The 22105-nt window shown below is 40.0% G+C and overlaps 1 protein-coding gene across 2 annotated transcripts in view; it reads left to right on the top strand.

The window, feature by feature from the left end:
* Window positions 1–22105, top strand: part of ATXN7 (ataxin 7) — a 134161-nt gene that overhangs the window by 15645 nt on the left and 96411 nt on the right. For both annotated transcript variants that reach the window (XM_088027706.1, XM_028110428.2), the window contains exon 2: window positions 17423–17520. The gene's annotated coding sequence lies outside the window, so the exon portion shown is untranslated. The remainder of the gene's footprint in view (window positions 1–17422; window positions 17521–22105) is intronic.

Here is a 22105-nt window from a genome sequence, read left to right as displayed (position 1 = left end):
GTCCAAAGGAGCAAAGAGAAGAGATAGCTTTACTGGAGTCCAGCGAGAGAGCTGGAGCGGCAGGGCGGGGCCCTGGAGGATTCGGCCACTGCTTGAGTTTGTAGCCGAGAGCAGAGAGGGAATAAGGAAGCAATACTCCCTCCCCCACTTTCTTTCCTCCCTCTCTCTTTGATCTTCTTCCGATGCCTTCTACTGGCCGAACCCACCTGGAGGCCTGCTTGCTTTAACCCAGTGATTCTACCCATAAAGGTCAAGTCTTTGGGGGCACAGAGCAGGGCCAGAGTAGTGGAAAATTGGTCTGGCGATGGGGAGAGGGCAATCAAATGGAGAATTACTAGCACACAGTAGTAGCATATTCATAATTGCACTTTCATCATGTTAACGCATCATTCTCATCTCCTGAAATCCCAAAATAAACCTTAAAGCATGTGAACTATTATGACTCAGTTGTATCTTTTAATATAAATAGTCCAAGCAGTTATCCTACCCTTATCAGATTAATTAAATATTCAAAGAAATAATATGAACAATTCTGAGAATTGGAAAATCACTGAAAGACCTTCTGTTGGAGCATTTTGTTCTTGATTAAAATTAAACTATTTTTAAAAAAAATATGCATGTGAACTGTACAAGTGATATATCCTAAAATACAAAAATTGTACTTTTAATCACACATTGGTGAAGGTTTTTTGTTGTTAGAATTAAGCTTCAGGGGTACCCTGGCTGGCTCAGTCCATAGAGCGTGCAACTCTTGATCTTGGGGTTGTGATTTCAAGACCCTATTGGGTGTAGAGATTACTTAAAAATAAAATCTTAAAAAAAAAGCTGCAAAAGGGAAGTGAAACTTTTTTTTTTAGTCTCTGCATATTATCCTTTCAGATCTATTTAACTAAGGTGGATAAATTGACAAGATTCTTACTCAGCCAATCTAGAAATACAAGAAAAGATTTTAAGCTATTAAAATGACTTTATTGAGCACTTGGCTTTGAGAGATGTAAAGATAAAAAAGATATTTACTTTGCTTCCCAAAACTTAAAACTAAACAGTGAAGAGAGGTCCACACCCAGCTATAATAATCAGTGATAGGTCCTTTAATAGAAGCATCAGATGTGGGATTAATAAGATGAGAAGTGGCTTAATCTGTCTTTACCAGAGATTTCTTTCCAGTGGCTCATGAATATTTATTAAAAGTTTACACTTGCCATTATTAGAAATACAGATAATAAAAAGATACCAAAAGGGCCTGAACTCAAGGAGCTAGGGTCAGAGTGAGTCTAAAACTGTTTCATCAAGAGCAGCCAGTCTTTTGGTAGCTCCCCAATGCTTCAAGGATGGATGGCATTCAAACCCTTACCATGTCCCTCTGTGGTCCTCTGATCTGGCCCCACCTGTATCTCTGCCTCCTCAGGTGCTTTGGCCTTTTAGTTCTTCAGTCAAGCCATACTTACCAGAGTCTTTTCTCTTGAGATTTCTTTTGCCTCAGGTGCCAGCTCCACCGTCATCTTAGAACACCTTTTCTGCCTCCTGGTCTCAGTTTAAATGCTGCCTCTTCACAGGATCCTTCCCTGACCTTCCAGATAAGATCCAGGGATCTTATTACTTGTTCTAAAACCCATATATATGGGGCTCCTGGGTGGCTCAGTGGGTTAAGTGTCTGCCTTCGGCTCAGGTCATGATCCCGGGGTCCTGGGATAGAGCCCCATGTCGGCCTCCCTGCTCATTGGGGAGCCTGCTTCTCCCTCTCCCTCTGACGCTCCCCCTGCTTCTTTTCTCTCTTTCTGTCGAATAAATAAAAATTAAAAAAAAAAAAAGAAACCATATAGAAGCAGTCACTTTGCTCTTCTCCCTCAAACACTTAAATTTATTAGTGTAAATGTTTGATGGATTTCTTCATTACCAGAATGTAAGTACTATAGAGCAGGGTACCTGTTTCACAGCTATGTCTTCATTGCCAAGCATGGTGTTTAATAAGGGTGCTCAGTAAATTGTAGAAAGAAGGAAAAAGAACTGGCTTTTAACCCAAACCCCTACCACTCACCAGCTTGGTGGCTTTTGGTATCTTGCTAATTGGGAGTTAATTTCTTCCTGTAATATGGGAATAATAATGATAATGGCACTTAGTATGTGCTAAGCGCTGTGCTTTTGTTATCTCCTCAATTAAACTTCATCATAGAGGTGAAATGACTTGTTTGAAGTCCATTCGTAAATAGAAAACAGGATTTAACTCCTGATCTGTTTAATTTCAAAAACTGATTGTTCTTCTCCATACCTTTTTGATTGTCCTAGGGGGAAACCTGTAGGGGAGATCTTTGATACAGGGTAGTAGGATGCTTGCCCATTCCGAGGATATTGACATTCATGAAGATACAGGCTTAAACCAGTTTTAGGGAATTGGAGTGTGGGATTAAGTCCATTTCGATGAAAGGGTAAGTGACTTCTCCCCCCCAGCCCCAGGGGTAAGTGACTTCTAAACTCAGTCCTAAAGAAGTTAGCTGGGTCCAAAAGCAGAATGTAGTGCAAACGCCCCAAGGCAAGAACTGGGGCCGGAGGGTGAAGAGCCTTGCAGGCTGGGCCAGGGAGTTGCTACTTGCTGTAAAACGCTGTGGGGAGACAACGATGAGTTTTATTTATTGAAAAATATTTTGGAAGTAAGAAGTCCCAATTTGGAGTCCCCTTTAGAGGCCAAAGCATCCATAGCCTTTTTCCCATTTTGCATTTCTGTAGCAAAGGAAGCATTTTAGCTCTTTCATTCCACTGTAGCACCCAACACAGTAGTGTTTGAAAAAGGAATTAGCGTGAAGTAAGGAATGGGTGTTTATGTTAAGTTGTTTGGTACAATTCTGTTTGTTGTTTTTCTGTGAGGGTGGATGGCCTAGCCTAGATGGGTAGCAGCCTCACACTAGTCACTTCACCTCTATAGCCTCGGTTTCTCATTTGGAAATTAGAGATAATTAAAATGTCTACCTCATAGGCTTGTGCAACATCCACACAGTGCCTGGCACAAAATAAGCTTTCAGGCAGTGTTAGCTGCTACTGTTATTAATACATATTTACTGTCCATTCTGGCCCATGCCTCTTGAATGAATGTGCATTATTTATCAAAGACGGGTTGACTGGGACACAGGAACTGACATTTTTTTTTTAAGATGATTTTAGTGTTTACAAAGATAATACAAAAATTTTTTTAATGTTTTATTTATTTATTCATGAGAGCCAGAGAGAGAGAGAGAGAGAGGGAGAGGCAGAGGGAGAAGCAGGCTCCCTGCCTAGCAGGGAGCCCGATGCGGGACTCGATCCCAGGACCCCGGGATCATGACCCGAGCCGAAGGCAGACGCTTAACCATCTGAGCCACCCAGGCGCCCCAAGATAATAAAAACAATGAATCATCTTACTGGGATAGTCCTAGTGTTTCCTAGATATGTTTATGATGAAATGCAAAATAGTAACATGAGCTACTACTTACAGAACCCATTGTGTATGCCAGGGCTGTGCTTTCTATGCATTATCCCTGGGAAGTAGTTTGATTGTCTATTTTACAGATAAGGAAGTTATGATCTTTCTAAGGTGTTAACAACAGCTGTAGAAGTAGACATTAAACTATGTGCTTCTCCAAATCATTTTGTGCTTTTAGCATTGTAAAGGGCTGACTTATCTCCCAACAATTTCAGCAGCTCTGCTGGGAGGAAAAAATGGTAACAGGGCTCTTAATTGTTTTTCTAATCTATTGGATTAATTGGAAGCACCAGGCATAGTGTGCTGTTTAGGTCTAATACATAGTAGAGGCTCAAGAAATGTTTATTGACTATAAATCTTAAATCAGATTGAAAAAAGATGACGGAGAAAATCAGTATTAGGGGCTGGCCCCAGCCTGCTTTCTACTAAAAAACAAAAACAAAACAAAAAACAAATCTGAGGTCACCAAAGATTTTAATAGCATAACATGTTTACACAGACTACGGTTGAAGTCTGAGGTGACAAATTTTCCTATGTGTGTTGGAGGGGATTAACTCCTGTCTGTAGAGTTGTTATCTACAGAAATCTGTTTGCTTCCCACTAGGTGCCCTCACTGCTCAAGAAGCTCCTGGCTCTGTCCTTGTGTTGGGCTAATTAGTTTAGTTTCAGTGAAGAAAAACTATGTGTAACGTTAAAATAAACAAAACATAAATGGGAATGTGTAGTTGCTGTCATAACTCATCACTAATGTATTTCAAAGCCAGATCCGACTGATATTTGTATTTTCCTTTAGCTCAGGTAATTCAGAGTTGACATACCATTTTATGGTAATGAGGGGAGAAAGGAGACTTTCTTGCATAGAAGAGCGAGCATGCTGCATTTAAATCTAGATTTCCTCTCCCCCCATAACAACAGAAAATAAAAATCTTAATTTTTTTGGAGGAACTTTATTATGATGAGGCATTTATTGGACATATCAAACCTGAAAGGTGGCCAGCCAGATGGTAGTTTGATTACTAAGCATCTTCTTTATGATTTATCATGTTATACCACAAAATAAAGATAAAGAGATAATTGTGTTAATATACTATAGAAGTAGTTTATGTAGAAATTTTAAAGTGTAAAACATTAAAAGACTGTGATAAGAGCCAGTGCCCAGACCTTGGTTTCTAATTCCATTCTCCAGTAAAAGGAACCAGACATCACTTAATTCTATGGTTGTGGCAGGGAATAAACAAGATGAGCCTGGAGCATCTTCTAATGCCAGAAAGCACGAAAGTGCTAAAACAAAACAAAACACTAAACACACAGTAGTGGGGCATGTCAGATGAACACAGGTGCCTGAAAGAGCGCCTAGTGGGTCAAAGCTGGGACAATTTAAACAACTAAATAATATCATTTTAAATTATAGCATAAGATATAAAATAAATATAAAGGATAGGGGTGCCTGGGTGGCTCAGTTGGTTAATCGACTGCCTTCGGCTCAGGTCATGATCCTGGAGTCCCGGGATCGAGTCCCACATCGGGCTCCCTGCTGAGCGGGGAGTCTGCTTCTCCCTGTGAACCTCTTGCCTCTCATGCTCTCTATCTCATTCTCTCTCTCTCAAATAAATAAATGAAATCTTTAAAAAAAAAAAGGATATAATATACATATAATATAGTATAATAATGTTAATATATGTAAAAATATAAACTATTAATATAAAAGGAATATCTGTGTGTCCATACTGATGTAAATAAATGATTGGATAGGTAAGCAAATAGGAAAGAATAGATAAAATCTTCCATGTATAGGGGTGCCTGGGTGGCTCAGTTGGTTGGGCGACTGCCTTCGGCTCAGGTCATGATCCTGGAGTCCCGGAATCGAGTCCCACATCAGGCTCCCTGCTCAGTAGGGAGTCTGATTCTCCCTCTGACCCTCCCCCCTCTCATGTTCTCTCCCTCTCTCTCATTCTCTCTCAAATAAATAAAATCTTAAAAAAAAAATCTTCCATGTATAGAAGAATTCCAAATGATTTATGTCAATAATCCTCCAAAAGGAGGTGAAACTAACTGTCCATCACTTAAATGTCGGCTGTGCTTAGTAACATCCTTCTAAAGAATACAGTATAGAAAGGTGGAAAGAAAACTTTACAGTGGAGAAACTTGACAGACAGTACCCCAGCCTGCTGATCAAATTAGCATCAACAACGATAAAGTGTACACCTGATATGATATAATGAGAATGGCACTTTATCTCTGTGGTCTTCCTCCTCAAATTCGATAATCCCATTATAATTATGAGAAAACCATTGGAAACTTAAGACTTTCTAAAAATATCTAACTAGTACTCCTCAAAACTGCTGTCAAGGTCATCAAAAAAGGAGTCTGAGAAACTTTCATAGTCTTGAAGAGAAGTAAAGAGATAGGACAACTAAATGTAATGTGATATCCTGGTTGGGATTCTGGACTGGATAAGGACATTAGGCAAAAACTAAGGAAATCTGAATAAAGTACAGACTTCAGTTCAGAATAATAGGTCAGTATTGGTTCATTAGTTGTGACAAATGTAGCATACTAATGGGAGAGGTTAGCAATAGGGGAAACGAGGTGTAGGGTAGAGAGGAACAGTGTGTGGTCTTCACAACCTCTCTGTAAATTTAGCATCATTCTAAAATTAAAAGCTTATTTTTACAAAAAGACGGTGGCAAGGACAAGAGTCTGTAGTTCAAGTTTAATTTTCATCATGCTGGGAGCCTGAAGTAAATAAAAAACCTTGGTGTCCTAGACTGATTATGGTGTAAAGTGGGGCAACTCTTCTTTGCTGTCATCTTGTAAAGCCATGACAGTTTGTTTGCAGAATCAGAGAATGCAGGAATTTTAAATGTTCTCCTATGGAATTTCTTACTGGCATGACTTTTTTTTCCCCCTTTTCTTGTGCCGGGTAGCAGTCCCTTGAGTGGCATTTGCTGTCCTAGTTAATCAGAGGGTAGGAGAAATGAAAAACTCTCCTCTTTCGCCTCCTATGAAGTTTCAATGGGCACTGGAAATGTAGGTCAAATTGCATCACTGTAGAAAGGAGCGAACAGGAAGGTATTTATGAAGTGCTGCCAGCCTCTCTTTAGATTCCGAGTTATGATGAGCCAGTGTTGAGCCAGCTTAGGTGTGAGATACATGGAATCAGAGAGTCATGTTTTTGATGTAGTCCCAGAATGTTACATTTAATCAGTGATAAAAAGATTTCTGTCTAAAGCCCTAGTGAGAATAACTTGTACTGGATTTGTTTAATTTACATCTCCCAGCTTCTGGAATTCTTTTTGTCTCTTATTTATTATTGGTATATTGCAGCAATTTATATTAATTTAGCCAGAGAGATGTTTGAATTGTAGAAACTATTGCTTATGTGTACATGTTTGGTAATCATATAAGTCTAATAATGTATTTTGCAAATTACACATAATATGCACAGTGGGATCTTCATTAGCATACAGAAGTCACGAAATATGTTTTTTATTTTTAAATTAGGTTTCAAATACACTGTCCCATGGTTTTCTTTTTTTTTTTTTTTTTAAGATTTTTATTTGAGAGAGAGAACATGCACAAGCAGGGGGAGCGGCAGGCAGAGCAGGCTGAGGGAGAAGCAGGCTCCCTGCTGAGCAGGGAGCCAGATGTGGGCCTCAATCCCAGGACCCTGGGATCATGACCTGAGCTGAAGGCAGACACTTACTGACTGAGCCACCCAGGTGTCCTGGCTTTCTATTTTTTTAATGGCAAAATGTTATGGATTTTTTTTTTTTTAAGATTTTATTTCTTTATTTGAGAGAGAATGAGAGAACATGAGGGGGGGAGGGTGAGAGGGAGAAGCAGACTCCCCGCTGAGCAGGGAGCTTGATCCTGGGACTCCAGGATCATGACCTGAGCGGAAGGCAGTCACTTAACCAACTGAGCCACCCAGGTGCCCCAATGTTATGGATTTTAAGATAAGTCTTTAAATACATGTTTGTATTTAACATTGTAACTACTTGCCCTTTGTTAAGACATCCAGATATTTACTGCCCAAGTGCTCTCTCTTACTCACATTGTCATGAACGGTAAGCATCCTGACAACAAAACCAATTGTAAAACCTACTCCATTTCTACTTTCTCCTTGCCTCTATTAAGATCCTGGGTAGTTTGTATACAAAATGGGAAATCCGATGATAAAATAATTGCACAGGTTTGGGTTTTATTTAATCTTACAGGTTGCATAAATTATTCTGTGAAATATGTTTATAATCTAACATACTTTTAGTTATTTTTGACTTTTTATTTTGAAATAATGAAAGATTCACAGGTTGCAAAGAGAGTTCAGAGAGGACCTGGTTACTCTTCACCCAGTTTCTCCTATCAATTACATCCTTCCTGTCTATACAGTACAATATCAAAACCAGGAAGATGACATTGGTATAAAGTATGTGTGTAGTTCTGTGTCATTTTATCTCGTGTAGATTTATTTAACCACTACCATAATCAAGATACAGAACTATTCCAAAAACAAAAATCTCCCTCATGCTATCCTTTAATGGTTATAGTCATTCCCGTTACCTTCACAACCCCTAACTCCTGGCAACCACTAATCTGTTCTCTAGCTCTATAATTTTGTCTTTTTGGGAATGTTACATAAATGTGATTTTTTGAGATTGGCATTTTTCATTCAGCATTTTAAAAAGAATTTAATTTTAAAAGAAGCATCAATGTTAACCATTTAAAAATTTTATTTATTTTTTTAAAAGATTTTGAGACAGAGAGAGAGAGCACAAGCTAGGGGAGGGGTCAGAGGGAGAAGCAGACTCCCCACTGAGCAGGGAACCCGTCGCAGGGCTTGATCCCAGGACCCCGGGATCATGACCTGAGCTGAGGGCAGATGCCCAACCCACTGAGCTACCCAGGCACCCCAAAAAATATATTTATTTTTAAAAGAAATTGTTGTCCAGAGTTTGATTAACTGATTTTCAAACCTGTACTTTTCTAGCTTGGGTGTTCTATAGTCAGTTGCTATATTTGAACAGCAGCGAAAGTCGTATATGCCGACGTAATAGCTGATTATAACATTAACCTTACTGCCTACTGTAAAAGATGATACTGCAAAGTTAAAGGGAAAATTACCCCGGAAAAAGCCCATCCCGCCAACAAATTAAATATTACAACTGTTTTACTGAGCAGGAGTAAGAAAACCAAATGTATACTTTAGTTATACCAAATAAAGTAACTGACCCACATTTGTGTTCATTTCTTCTTGAAAGAACTTCTCAAAGAGAGACTCTTTGGAACATGATACTGAAATGAATAGCAGTTTAAATATTTGCATTAATTAGATAATGAAAGATCAGAGAATTGCTATACAGATCTTCCTCGACTTATAATGGGGTTACATCCCAATAAGCCTATCAGAAGTTGACAATGTTGTAAGTCGAAGATGCATTTAAGACTCCTAACCTGGGGTGCCTGGCTGGCTCAGTATGCAACTTTTGATCTCAGGGTTGTAAGTTTGAGCCCCACTCAAAAGAGATTACTTAAAAATAAAATCTTAGGAAAAAAAATTATTTTTTAAACGCCTAACCTGCCTAACATCATAGCTTAGCCCAATCTATCTTAAACCTGCTTATATTAGCCTACAGTTGTGCAAAATCATCTGACAAAGCCTATTTTATAAGAAAATGTTATTATCTCCTGTAATTCATTGAATACTGTGCTGATAGTGAAAACCAGAATGACTCTATGGGGACAGAATGCTTGTGAGTCGGTTGGGGACCCTCATGACTGCAGGGCTGACTGGGGGCTGTGGTGCTGCTGCCCAGCATCACAAGAGAGTCCTACCACATATAGCTAGCCTGGGAAAGAGCCAAATCCAAAATCTGAAGTATGGTTTCTACTGAATGTGTATTACTTTCACACCACTGTAAAGCTGAAAACTCATTAAGTCAAAACATTGTTAAGTGAGGGACCTTCTGTATGTGGTTAGTGTGAAATGTAACCATAGGAAGGCCAGTGTCTGCGTCAAGTGTCTGCATCATGACAACACTGTCATAGTAGGAAATGGAGTCCTGTGGTAGATGAAGGATGGGAACAAACAGCCTCAGAAGGAAAAAATCTTCCTTAGATGACTGTAGGTTGTTTTCTAACAAAATATAAAAAATATGCTAGGAGCCGTAGGAGGACACATTGGTATTTTGCTGCACAGAATGATACCATGGCTCTAGGGAATCCCATGTGGCCAGACCTATGTAACTGAGCAAATAGAAGGTGAGTCCCCAGGCACCATTTTACAGCTCACTAGCAATGAAGGGGGATGTGAGCACACACTCCTTGGCTTGCCCAGAATTCATGTTCCTGAAAGTTGTGTCAGAGCAGATTTTTTTATAAATGAGATACTCTTGTAATTGGCAAATGATCTTTATTTGGCTCTAGCTCCTAACATTTTAGGCAGTCTTCCTCCCTGTAAGAAAATATTCTTTGTAGTTAAAATCAACCTTTACTTACCACTTTAACAGTTTTCTTTTTTTTTAAGATTTTGTTTATTTGAGAGAGGGAGAGAGAGGGAGCCAGCCAGCAAGCACAAGCTGACGGGGGTTGCAAGGAGAGGGAGAAGCAGACTCCCCGCTGAGTAGGGAGCTAGATCCCGGGCCGCTGAGATCATGACCTGAGCCAAAGTCAGATGCCTAATGCCCTGAGCCACCACTTTAACATTTTTTCCTGATCATCTTGTTTTCTTCAAGCAGCATAGGATTGTACTTGAAGTAGCTGCTGGGATAGAGGAAAAGGGAAGCAATCATTTATCGATCATCAACTGTATGCCAGGCACTGTGCAAAGTGTATTAAATAACTCTCTGTAGCAAATAAGTCAGTTTTCTTGGTCAGATTTACTTAAGAGGCCTGCTGCTCAAAACAATATGTATGTTATGTATTACATATATTTTAAGATATATGTATGCTAATTTATATATAAGTAGATAAATTAAAGAATATATATCTATTAATTTCTGTACTCATGAAGCAATGTGTGAAGTGATATGGAATATAGGGATGTAAGGCCTACCCCTCCCATTAGTAGCTCTCTATCCAGATGAGGAAAACCAATTTTAAGTAGAAGAAAAATCAGCTAACTACAGGAGTGAAAACTGCTCAGTGCATCAATGCAACATATATAATAAGGCAATCCATAAGTAATTACCAAATAAATCCTTCAGATTGTAAATGTTCAGAGGAGGAAAAGATTATTGATCTCTGACCCTTGATTGTGTTACCTGTAAAATGCAGATGATACCTACCTCATAGTGAGAAATGAATAAACTGTGTAAGTAAAAGCCTTATTATATATATTGCCTGTTAGTACACCTTTAATAAATCATAGCTGTACTGTTAATAATTAAAATTATAATAATAGCAATAGCACTAATGCTGTATTAGGGTGGGCTGACTGTTGCTACACAAAACTTTAGTAGCTTAATAAAATACATGTGCATTTCTCACTCAAGTCACAGATCGGTGTAGGTTGGCAAGGAAGCTCTTGCTTTACCCAGTCATCAAGGGGTGAAGTTTTGTGGCTCTGCTCACCTCTAGTGGCTTGGAACCCTCTCCATTTTACCAGCCTAGGGTATGAGAGACTGAGGATCAAAACAAGGAGGTTTATATGAATCAAGCCTAGAAGTGGAACCCAACATTTCTCTTCATATTTTAAGGACTCACATAGCTACACCTTACTGCAATGGATATTGGGAAGTTTAGTCTGTGTGTTTAGGAAGATGAAGAATGTGGATATAGGTTGGCATTGGCAATCTTTATCTCAAATAATATTTAGAAAGGGTTATTAAAGAGGAGGGACTGCCCCTGGATCTTTTCGAAAAGCCAGGAAAGTTGTAGTAGGTTGCCCAGCCTGCCTTTATTTAGGTGGCCTTACTTAAAGAGGAAGGGTAGAAGAATTAAAAAACAAAAACAAAAACCACAAAACCCTGCAAGCATTATCAATAAAAATTACATATTTATCCCACTAGCAACTGCCTCTACTATGAGCCATTTGGTAGTGACCTTAGGCAAGCCATTTAACTACTTTAGACCTCCATTTCTTCACTTCTAAACATTCTTCATAGAGCTATGGTGAACATTAAACAGGACAGTGCATGTGAAGTACTTAGCACAGGGGCTGGCCCAGAGTAAACATTTAGTAAAAGTTGTTACTGTTATTGGTAGTGTTAATAAGTATGCCTCCAGAGTGAAATACTTGGTAGCTGTTCATTTATTTGACATCTTTTCTAAAGGACTGTGTTAGAGTAGCAAAGGAGGATTTGACTGAGTATATTTGTGTGGATTTTAGAATTCTATAACCCTACTTCAGTAACAGGAGATTAATGTCCCCCTGGCTGAATATTGGGGGAGAAACCCTTTCTGCCCCTCCTAGGCTCCCCTCTTCCCTGTCAACATCACAGACTTTTTAATTCCCCTATCAAGAGGACAACAGGAGTCATGGACTTTACTTTTCATCCCTCCTTCCCCTTTTTCATCGATAGGTGGATTTGGCTGGGAAGAGTGAGGGTAGATGCCAGAACAGCTACATATTGCTCAGGCGTAATTGCAAGTTCTTAACAAGGCAGGAACACCCCCCCCCCCCCAACTGCCACACACACACACCCCTCCCCCCAGGCCCACATTATCTTCAGTGGTTGGGTAGCTGTTAGAACCTGGAGTTCCATTGAATTCAATTCTATTCAGCAGGGTTTTATGAACGCTTAGCATATCAGGCCCTGGGGATGCAAGGATGAAATGTTGCAGACCCTGCCTTGAAGAAGCCTACTGAAGCAGGGAGGGGTGATAACCTGAAGAGGTTTATCTGAGTTTGTTTTGAAGGCTGGTTGTGAGTTACTTGGAAGGTAGGAAGGAAGGAGTGTAGGGTGGTAGGAGCAGCAGGTGGGGAGAAACAGGTAGGAATTGCTGTGCAGGGTAGCAGTAGAAGGAACAGTTTTCAGCTCCACGTTAGTATGCAGCTGCCACAGTTCTGCCCCTTTTGGGCCTCATCTCACAAGTCTCAGTTTTTTCTCTGCTAAAGGAGGATCATAAAAGTTCCTACATCATAGAACTGGGAAGATGAAGTGAGAATGCATGTAAAGGGTTTACTGTGTGTTGAAACTGGGCGCACAGTTAGTGCTTAGTGAATGTCAGCTGCTGTTAGTATCCTGTGCTTTTGTAATAGACCTGCAAATCTACTGACTTGAGCAAGTATTTTGCACAAATTGGAGATTTATTGACAATTTTACTATTCTTTTTGTTTTTCCTTTAGGCTAATGGTGAAATAGTGTACTATAGTCACGCTTGATGGACAGATGGCTTACCCCTCAGTTAAACAGAGGAGGGGGGCAGTTAACCTCAGTGAAGCCTGGGAGAAAAGGGGCTCGAGATAGGAGAGCCATGTGACCTGAAATGGCAAGGGAAGTGAGGGATGGCTACACTGAAATCTTCCTGAGAAGGGAGGGGCTGGTGCCAGGCACTGGCAGGAAATGGAGGCTCCTTTAACGCAGTTTTGCGGAGGGTCAAGAAAGCCCTATGACTAACTGCGGGAGACTAAAATGTATCCTTGAAACCTAGGCCAGAGGTATGGGAGTCCTTACTAGTAAGCGATTTCAGCTCCCTGTTTAGCAGTTATGTTTTCATACTCTCATTTGGTGTTCAGTGGAGTGACCCTGAGAGCAGGCCCTGTAGCTCAGTAGGTGGGAACACTCCAGCTGACCTTTGAGGAGGTGGATACCCAGAAGCACCGTTGAAAAGTCTGGTTGTGTGGAGTATAGAGTTTCATTCTTAAATTTGCTTTGCCAGGGAGAAAGCCTGTAAGGGAGAAAGGTAGGAAGAGAATGAGTAAACTCAGGGCCACGCTAATTCATATTTTTGGAGAATTACAGGGGACAAGTAATCTGTTTTTGAAAATGTTTGGTCTGTGGTGTTTCATGTGGGAGAAGAGCCTGAGGATTATCGCATAGGCTAAGGTCACACACAGGAGATAGGTGTATAAGGAAAACAAGTGATGCAGCCAGGTGGGAACTTTGAAAAGAATGTGCCCAGTGAGTGCCAAGGGGTGGCCCATGACGGCATCCCAGTTATCCCGCATGCAGGGGAGCTGCCCCCTGGTGGCCACAGTTTTTAACTTTCCAAGAGAAAAAGGAAATAATGGAATTTTATGTAAGCCTTCCCACCTTTTAAATATTAGCGACAAATTCCGTTTTTCCTCTAAGATCGCTAAAGTAACAGACAATAAAGTGACCTGTTTTAGGCCTGTGGACTCTGCAGCGAGCGTCAAACAGTGGAGAGAAAAACGTGCAGTCCAGGCTGCGCAGCTGAATACATGGTCAGCTCTGGTGCCAGGCACGGTGCCTGGCATGGAGCACATGCTCAGCATGTTTTTGTTGAATAAACGGGGCAAACCTCTGTTGCTAGTCATTCTTTCCATGTGCAGAATGGAGTGATTGGAGTGAGCCTCCCCTCAGTTCTAACTTAGAAGATAGAGATCCAGTCAGAACTTGTATTGCCCTCCTTGCAGGACCCTCTCTCCCCTCTTCTCTTCCCTTGCATGCCCTCTCCAAGCACCTAGGGTACCTAGGGGTTCAAGCTTCTAGATTTTAAGAAGGTTTAAGAAATAAAAAGAAAGTTCATATGGTTACACTTCGATACAAGACTGATTCAGTTTAGCCTGGTTTTCTTTCCTCTATCATGGTCAGTACATTTTTGTTTAATTTTGATAGACTTGACTGTATAATAACTGATCCAGATTATAGTGAGGCTCACACAGAATCTTACAAGTACATAAAAATGTTCTCCTAGAAAATAAGTCCTTTTCCCTATAAAGGTTGATAGAACATTGCTCATGTAACATTGTGGGCTTTTCTCTGTTTAAAGATAATGAGAGGATTTTTCTGAACCGTTGGGCATTTCGCAGACCCTTCTTTTACAACAAATTCTGGTGATATCTGCCCTTTTTAAAATAAAAGTTTTTACTGTCTTGAGCAAGATTATTTTTGTTGTACTTATCAAGAATCAGTTAACATTAAAGCTCAGAAGAGGGGAGCCATTTACTTTACAGGTCTGTGGGATTCTTAAACCCTTGGGAAAGGAAATGTTTTGGGCCTCTGGAGGACCATACTTGGGACAGGAAAGTCCAAGAACAACCCTCCCCCACCCCCCCACCACCAACCGGTTCCCTGTCTCTCCTCTGGGATTTCATGGCCTCCTGGGTTGGATTCTCTCTAAGCAGGATGTGTTATTCTTCTCTTTGCTGACTGGCTTTTTCTTACAGACTGAGAGTGCATGGGGGTAGCTTGCAGCCGAGACCAGAGTAGACCCTCTTCATTCCAAATTCTAGTTCCAAGGAGAACAAATGGAATGTCTTAGTTTGGGTCATGTGTCCAACTTCAGCCAAAACAGAGGAGGAGTTTGGAGTCGCATAATACAAATATCATTTGGCAGGGAGTTGAGAATTATGTAGTACTTAGAAAAAAGAGTCACCATGAGCTAGGCAGCTCCTCTAGAGAAGAAAGGCATCTTCTACAGTCTTACCCTCCCCCCCACCAAGTATATAAACGTGTGCATCTCTCAGGATTTTGGAGAAATCCAGTTACATATTTTTTTCTTTTTTAAAGATTTATTTATTTATTTGAGAGAGAGAATCTCAAGCAGATTCCCCTGCTGAGCATGTAGCCCGATGCGAGTTCGGCTCTATCCCAGGACCCCGAGATCATTACCTGAGCCAAAACCAAGAGTCAGATGCTTAACTGACTGAGCCATCCAGGCGTCCCTATATCTTTTTTATTTACTTCTCTCCCATCTCTGCCTGTCATTTAAAAACTATCTTATTAAAAATTCTATTTATTGAATGTTACATAGTAGGTGGTGAATGAATAAAATCTGTCCAGTTTTATGTTTCTATTCTTCGAAAATACTCTCCAGTCTACCTTTTAAACAGTATCTCTTTGTCTTTGCAAGACAAAATTAAGTTGCTGTTTAGGCAGTTTGGTGTACTGGTAAGGGAACTAAATAACATCAGAGGCCTCCATTCTCGTTCCAATTCCAAACCATTTATTTACTGGGCAATCTTGAGCAAATTATGACCTCTCTCAGTCTGTTTCCTTGCTAGTAAAATGGGGACCCTAACACCAGCTTTTTTGAGCACAGTGTTCTTGTGAAGATAAAAAAGGAGAACATATACAAACATAGGATAGTTGTCTTTCTACCCCCTGTTCTAAGAGAAGTTGCTATTTTTAAATGCTTATTTTTAGTAACTGCCACTACCTTTTTTTCCTCTAAGAATAAGAGTTTCCCTTAAAGCATTTTTAAGGTATGCAGGCTAGTAAATGGTGAGTTCTTTTAAAGGTAAATGCTGTCCTGGGGGTGATCTCACGGCACCCCAGATCTGATGACTTCCTTGCATGCTTTGGGGATAAGGCTGGAGTGTCCTGATGGAAAACGGAAAAATAGCTTGACCTAATGAAATCCTATCAAGCACAGAGTTTAATCTGATGCCAGTGTTGTTTCACCTTCAGTCTGCTCTGAAGGAATCCCTGGCAGTGAGTGGGCTGAATGGTTATCTCTAACCAAACATCTTTATTGGCTGTCTCTATCCTGGTGAATTGTAGCTTCCTTTGAGTGATTTTGCATAGCTGAAAAGTGTTTAGGATGCAAAGAAATGAATTTTGGCTCAGGACAGACATGTTAAGCAAGATAGTGGCTTTTATTGGAAATAAGGCAGAAAAAGAACACTAAAATGGAAATCAGAAAACTTTTAAAAGATAGGAGACTAGGAAGGAATTAGAAATCTAGGGAAGAGAAACATCTGGCTTATAAAGATTGGAAGAATGATTACTGAATGCTTACATTACTGAATAACATTTTGTGGATGAATGAAACAAACTGTTTTAAAAAGGGAGAGGGAAAGGATATGATCCAGGAATAACTTAAGAGCCAATAAAGATAATTATGAATACATGTTCAAAACATGGTATAGAATTTCAGCTGCTGACTTTCAGAGATGCTTTATTAGTGTCTCAGACCATAGAAATTTTTGGCTTACTATCTTAGAGTATATGAAAGTAAATAAAAATTAAGCAAAAACAATCTTCTTACTACCCATCCTTGGTATATAGGTTATAAGGATCATAGGAAGAGAAGTGTATTAATAGTGAATTTTTCATATGAAATCACCCTGCCTTGTGCTTTACACCTTGACAGCATTTGCTTCATAGCGTATCATTACCTGTTTTTGCTGTTCTTTTTCTTGTGCTGCATGTCAGACTTGAAAACCGGCTTAATTTCAAACTCTAGTTTGTTAGCTTCCAATCCCTTGACTCCTTAACTCAGTGCTCCTCTCCAAATTAATTTTAATAGTAACCACATTCTACTTGAAATATATATGTATGCATGACTATGAAAATATGTGTGTGATGAAACACATAATTCCCTTGTGCGTTTTAGGAGGATGGCTTAATTGAGTTTTTGTTTTCTATTTGTAGTGTTATGAATTGCTTTTTTTAAATTGCTGAATAATAAAGGACAGAGTGAGCTCTCCAAATAATAATCTCATTCAGTGTTGTGTGTGTTTTAAATTTGTGATATTGACAGGTTTCATAGGAGCAGGCCTTCTGAATAACCACTTCAAAAATTAAGTGAAAAGTCATTAGTGGCAAATTACACACAATGATTTTAAGTCCCAGGAGGCTGCCTGTATGTACACATTGAATAGTCATTTGTTCTTAGGTTATTGTAAATATAGCCAGTTAAATTCACTGTAAAAAGGAAAAAAGAAAACACAACTGAATTGCATTTGTTGTGAAATTGGTAAAGTGCCTCTAATTTTAACAGTTTGGCATTTCAAAAGACATAAAATAATTTTGGAACATCTGGCAGCGAACGAGATTGTAGATTCCTGACTAGCTTTATCCATTGTTTCATCCTTTTTTCCCTTTTCTCTTTTTGTAGATCTGAACGGAATTAAGAAGAAAGAACTTCCACAATCATAGCAGATGAAGATCCACTGGTAAATCGATCAGAATTTTGGCCTGCCCTCCAAAGAAAAGGTAACTGGCTGTCCCAACATAGTACAGCCGAATAAATCCAGCGCTTCTGGTTATAACAGAGTTTGACTTTTACCAAAGGATGATAAAACTATCATAAATTAAAGTTCCAGGTATCTGAGTAAGATCTCCAGTATGACCCTGAAATGATCTTAGTAATATGAAATGACAGTGAATTTAAGAGTATAATATTTTTTGGTGTGTGTTTGTCAAAAGAAGAAGTGCTAAATAATCACCCCCAACTTATTAACACTGTAGGAGGACTTTGGAGATAGGAACATTTCCCACCCTCCATCTCTTATCTACCTTTTTCTAGGAATTTATCCAAAGACATGCTCTTGTGTTTCTGTTCAGTTCCACTTTCCCTCACTCCTGTTTTCTTCTCTCTGTAAGCAGTGCCGACCCAGCTGCTCAGGGCAGGGAAGATCCTAAACAAATTTTAAAATAGGCAGGAGTTCTTCAGACACACGCTCTGGGCCCAGTGCCTTTGCCCAGATTGCCAGGCGGTGTGTGCTCATGAGCAGTCCTAGATCACTACAAAAATAGAAGCGACTCTTAATTGAGTTTCTCACTACATATTTGCCATTGTGCATTTAATATTTGGGGAGGAGGGTGGTAAGTTTCACATACTGTGAAAAAGAGGAAAAAATTCCTGGAGGAATTTTTATTAAAACAAAACAAAACAAAATCCATTTTCCCATCTACTCCTGAAAGGAATGAGGGAGCTTGAATTTAAGATGCAGTTTAAGATGAGTCACTGAGGGATAAAACTGAACATGATCCAAATAGGGAAGACCAAAGGAGTTTCAGCTTCTGAAATGGATCAACTTGTATATTTAGGCAACAAATGCAGGGCTTCAAACAGTTTTAGGCAACTGTAGCAAAGATGGAAGCATTTTGAACAACATGAACGTTCATCCTTAGAGATAACATTTTGAACATTACAAACAGAAACGGGAGCTTCAGGGAGGATGTAGCAGTTCTGTTTAGGTGCTTAGAACAAGTGACTGGATATCTCTGAAGTCTCTACCTTCAAAAGGGGCCCTTAAAATTTTCTGACCTAAAGCTGAGAGGCCAGCATTTCAGAAGTATCCTTCAGGGATCATCAAAGTCATCACAGAGGATGGCATTCATTGTGGAATGTCCGGAAAGTGCCAGAGAAGCAGCGTTTTCCTAGATGGTGGTGAGCAACTGGCAGAGGGGAGGTAGAGAGAAAACACATTTGACTGAAATGCTAAAGGAGCTCTTTAGTCTGTAGTTGTTCACTGAGCTGCTACTGTGAGCAGAGGGATTGTCCTTGAAGAGGAAGAGAGAATAGGAGGTGGTTTTCACAGGCTACAATTATGACTTATTCTTTTTTGAGTAGTATTTGGATGAAAGATTAATTTGATACCAGGAAGTCAATGACAAGGGGCAGGGAAGGAAGAAGCATAACAAACAAGTCCTCAGGAAGAAGTGTGACAAACTCAAGTCCAGACCGGTAGGGGAATGAAATGGGCCAGGTAGAACTGCGAGGAACTGTCAAATTCATGACCAGTCTGAAAGGGCAGCCCCTTTTCAATGCCAGCTGATTATAGGCCCAGTACCCATGCAGCAAGTGTTTCTTGAGTGCCCACCCGTGTCATGCTGTGCTCTCTGGGCATTGGGGATTAATTAGTAAATCAGAGGGACAAAAGTCCCTGCCATTGTGCCACCTACTTTTTCATGGCAAGAAACAGATAATAGAAAATCTAGTAAGTAAATATAGTATGCTAGATGATGGTAATTGGTTAGAAAAAGCAGGTCAGGGTAATGAGAACCAGGTGTGCTGATGAGGGGCGGAGTTGCAGCATTAAATAGGGTGTCACAGTAGGCTTTTTGAGAAGGTGAGATCTGTGCATTAATGATGAAGGAATGAACATTTCGTGCAAAGGCCTAAAGCGGGAGTCTGCCTGGGCCTTCCGAGAAAGGAGAGGGCCAGAGCTGCATGAGCGGGCAGGAGAATGATAGGAAATAAAGTCAGACAGGTACAAGACCAGTGGGTACAGCCTTAAAGGCCATCCCCCAGGCCTTTTATTCTGGGAGGAGAGGAAGGCCACTGGAAGGTTCTGAGTAGAGGAATGGCTTGATCTGACTTCTCTTTTTTGTTGTTGTTGTTTTTTAAAGATTTTATTTATTTATTTGACAGGGAGAGCACACGTGTGTACAAACAGGGGGAGTGGCAGGCAGAGGGAGAGAGAAGCAGGCTCAATGCAAGACTCAGTCCCAGGACCCGGATCCCGCTGGGGATCGTGACCTGAGCCCAAGGCAGACGCTCAACCGACTGAGCCACCCAGGCACCCCTGTGACTTCTGTTTTAATAAAAGTGCTGTGGCCACTATATTGAGATAGGCTCTAGGGGGCAAGGGTAAAAACCAGTTAGGCTGTGGGTATTATAATAAGCCAGGCACATTTTTAAGGGAACTGAACTTGACTTCAATTATTTTCCTTGAGTTTTTCAATGATAGCAACTAATTTAAGAAAGAAAACAGTTTGAGTAAACCTAAATAAGTCTGGGATTCTGCCATCTGCTGACAGTTTGCTACCTCACCTATAGAAGTGGAGAAGGAATTCAGAGGGTGAGAACTTCGGGGCAGGCTCCATTGGGGAGGGTAAGAGTTGATTTGAAACTCACATGAAAGCTTGACTTTGTTTAGCTGGTAAAGCTGAAGGAAGGGAAAGATAATGGCATGCAACTATTCATGATAGCCCAAAAGTAGCAACAACCTAAATGTCCATCACTGATGAACAGATAAATTGTGGTACTTCTACACAGTGGGATATTATTCAGCCATAAAGAGGAATAAATTATAGATATGTGCTCCAACATGGATGAACCTTGAAAACATTATGCTAACTGAAAGAAGCCAGACACAAAAGGCCACATATTGTGTAGTTTTAATTATGTGAAATATCTAATATAGGCAAATCTATTGAGACAAAACAGATGAGGTTTCTACAGGCTGGAGGAGGGATGGGAGAAGGGGAGTGACTGCTTAATGGGTACAGGGTTTCCTTTTGGGGTGGTGAAATGTTCTGGAACCACATAGTGATGATGGTTATAGCATGCTGTGTATGTACTAAAGGCCACGAAGTTATACACTTTAAAGTAGTTAAAATTGTGAATTTTATGTTTTGTGAATTTTGCTTCAATTAAAGAAAAAAGAATGGTACACAGAAAAACATTTGAGGGATATCTTTTAGGTCCTGTTTAGCTCAAGTGGAGACTTTGTAAGGGGGACAGATGGGTGGTAAAGCTGGAAAAAGGATGTTGGGCCAGGTAATGAAAGGTGTTGCCTGCTAAGCCAAGGAGTTTAGAATCTCTTCTGTTGGCAGCTGTAAGGTATAGCAGCGTATATTCCATGAGGAAGAATGGGACTGAAGAGGGGCGCCTGGGTGGCTCAGTCAGTTAAGCAGCTGCCTTCAGCTCAGGTCATGATCCCAGAGTCCTGGGATCGAGCCCCATGTTGGGCTCCCTGCTCAGTGGAGAGCCTGCTTCTCCCTCTCCCTCTGCCTGCCTCTCTGCCTACTTGTGCTCTCTCTCTCTCTGTCAAATAAATAAATAAAATCTTAAAAAAAAAAAGAATGAGACTGAAGAGAGGTTGGTACTTTGGAAATCCCAGCTTCTGTGTTTCAAAGCAAAATAAATAGCTTCTGGCCTTATCAGTCTGTGATAACTGCTATTCACTTGGTAAAATTTTGTAACTATGTGAGGGGATGGGATGTGTCAACTAATCTTATTGTAATCATTTTGCAATAAGTGTATCAAAATATGCACATCTTAAACTTACATGTTATATGCCAATTATATTCCAATAAAGCTGGAAGAATTGAAACATTATATAAATATGTATGTTAATAAAAAGTCCCTTTAATTATTCTTTCACTTCCTGTTCCCCCTAAGTCCAGAGTTATCTAGACTGTTTTCTATGCATAGACTTGTCATCTTTATCACTATTACTGTTTCACAAAAATAGGCACATATTATGTACGGTATTTTGCATGTTGCTTTTAAAAATTTTTACCTTGGCTCTCTTTCCACTTCTTTCTTTTGGACTGCTACATTATATGCTGACTTCATTTGTAAAAACAAACAAAAAATGAAAAGCAAATGCTATTTACCTCTATTACAAAGAGGATGAGGTATCATAAAATATAAAAGCTAACAATGAGTGCTTACTATGTGACAAGTACTGTTCTAAGCATATTACATAATTGAGTCCTTGTAACAGCTTCATAAGGTAGGATACTGTTACGGTACTGCATAGATGAAGTGTAGATACTGTTACAATCCTTCTGTTAGAACCTAACTGAGGCAGAGACAAAACCTGTCCTGTTAAGGTCCAGAATTAGGCAGTGGCAGAGATGGGCTCCAGGACAAGTTTCAGCTCCCACTGATGGTTGTCCTGAGGGACCTTGTGGCCAATGGTATGAGATCGTAGAGATTTTTCAGAAGTCAGTCTGGAATTTTGTGTGAAATTTTCCAAGTTTAATGCTGGCTTTAAAAAAATTTTTTTAATTGAAATATAATTCAAATACCACAGATTTACCCATTTAATAGTTTTTAATA

Source organism: Eumetopias jubatus, unplaced genomic scaffold (genome assembly GCF_037043125.1).
Source record: "Eumetopias jubatus isolate StellerSeaLion01/CBP00866 unplaced genomic scaffold, mEumJub1_p1.0 scaffold_1, whole genome shotgun sequence".
NCBI lineage: Eukaryota > Metazoa > Chordata > Mammalia > Carnivora > Otariidae > Eumetopias > Eumetopias jubatus.
Note: the sequence above shows the minus strand (reverse complement) of the source record. Positions and strands in the feature narration are given on the sequence as shown.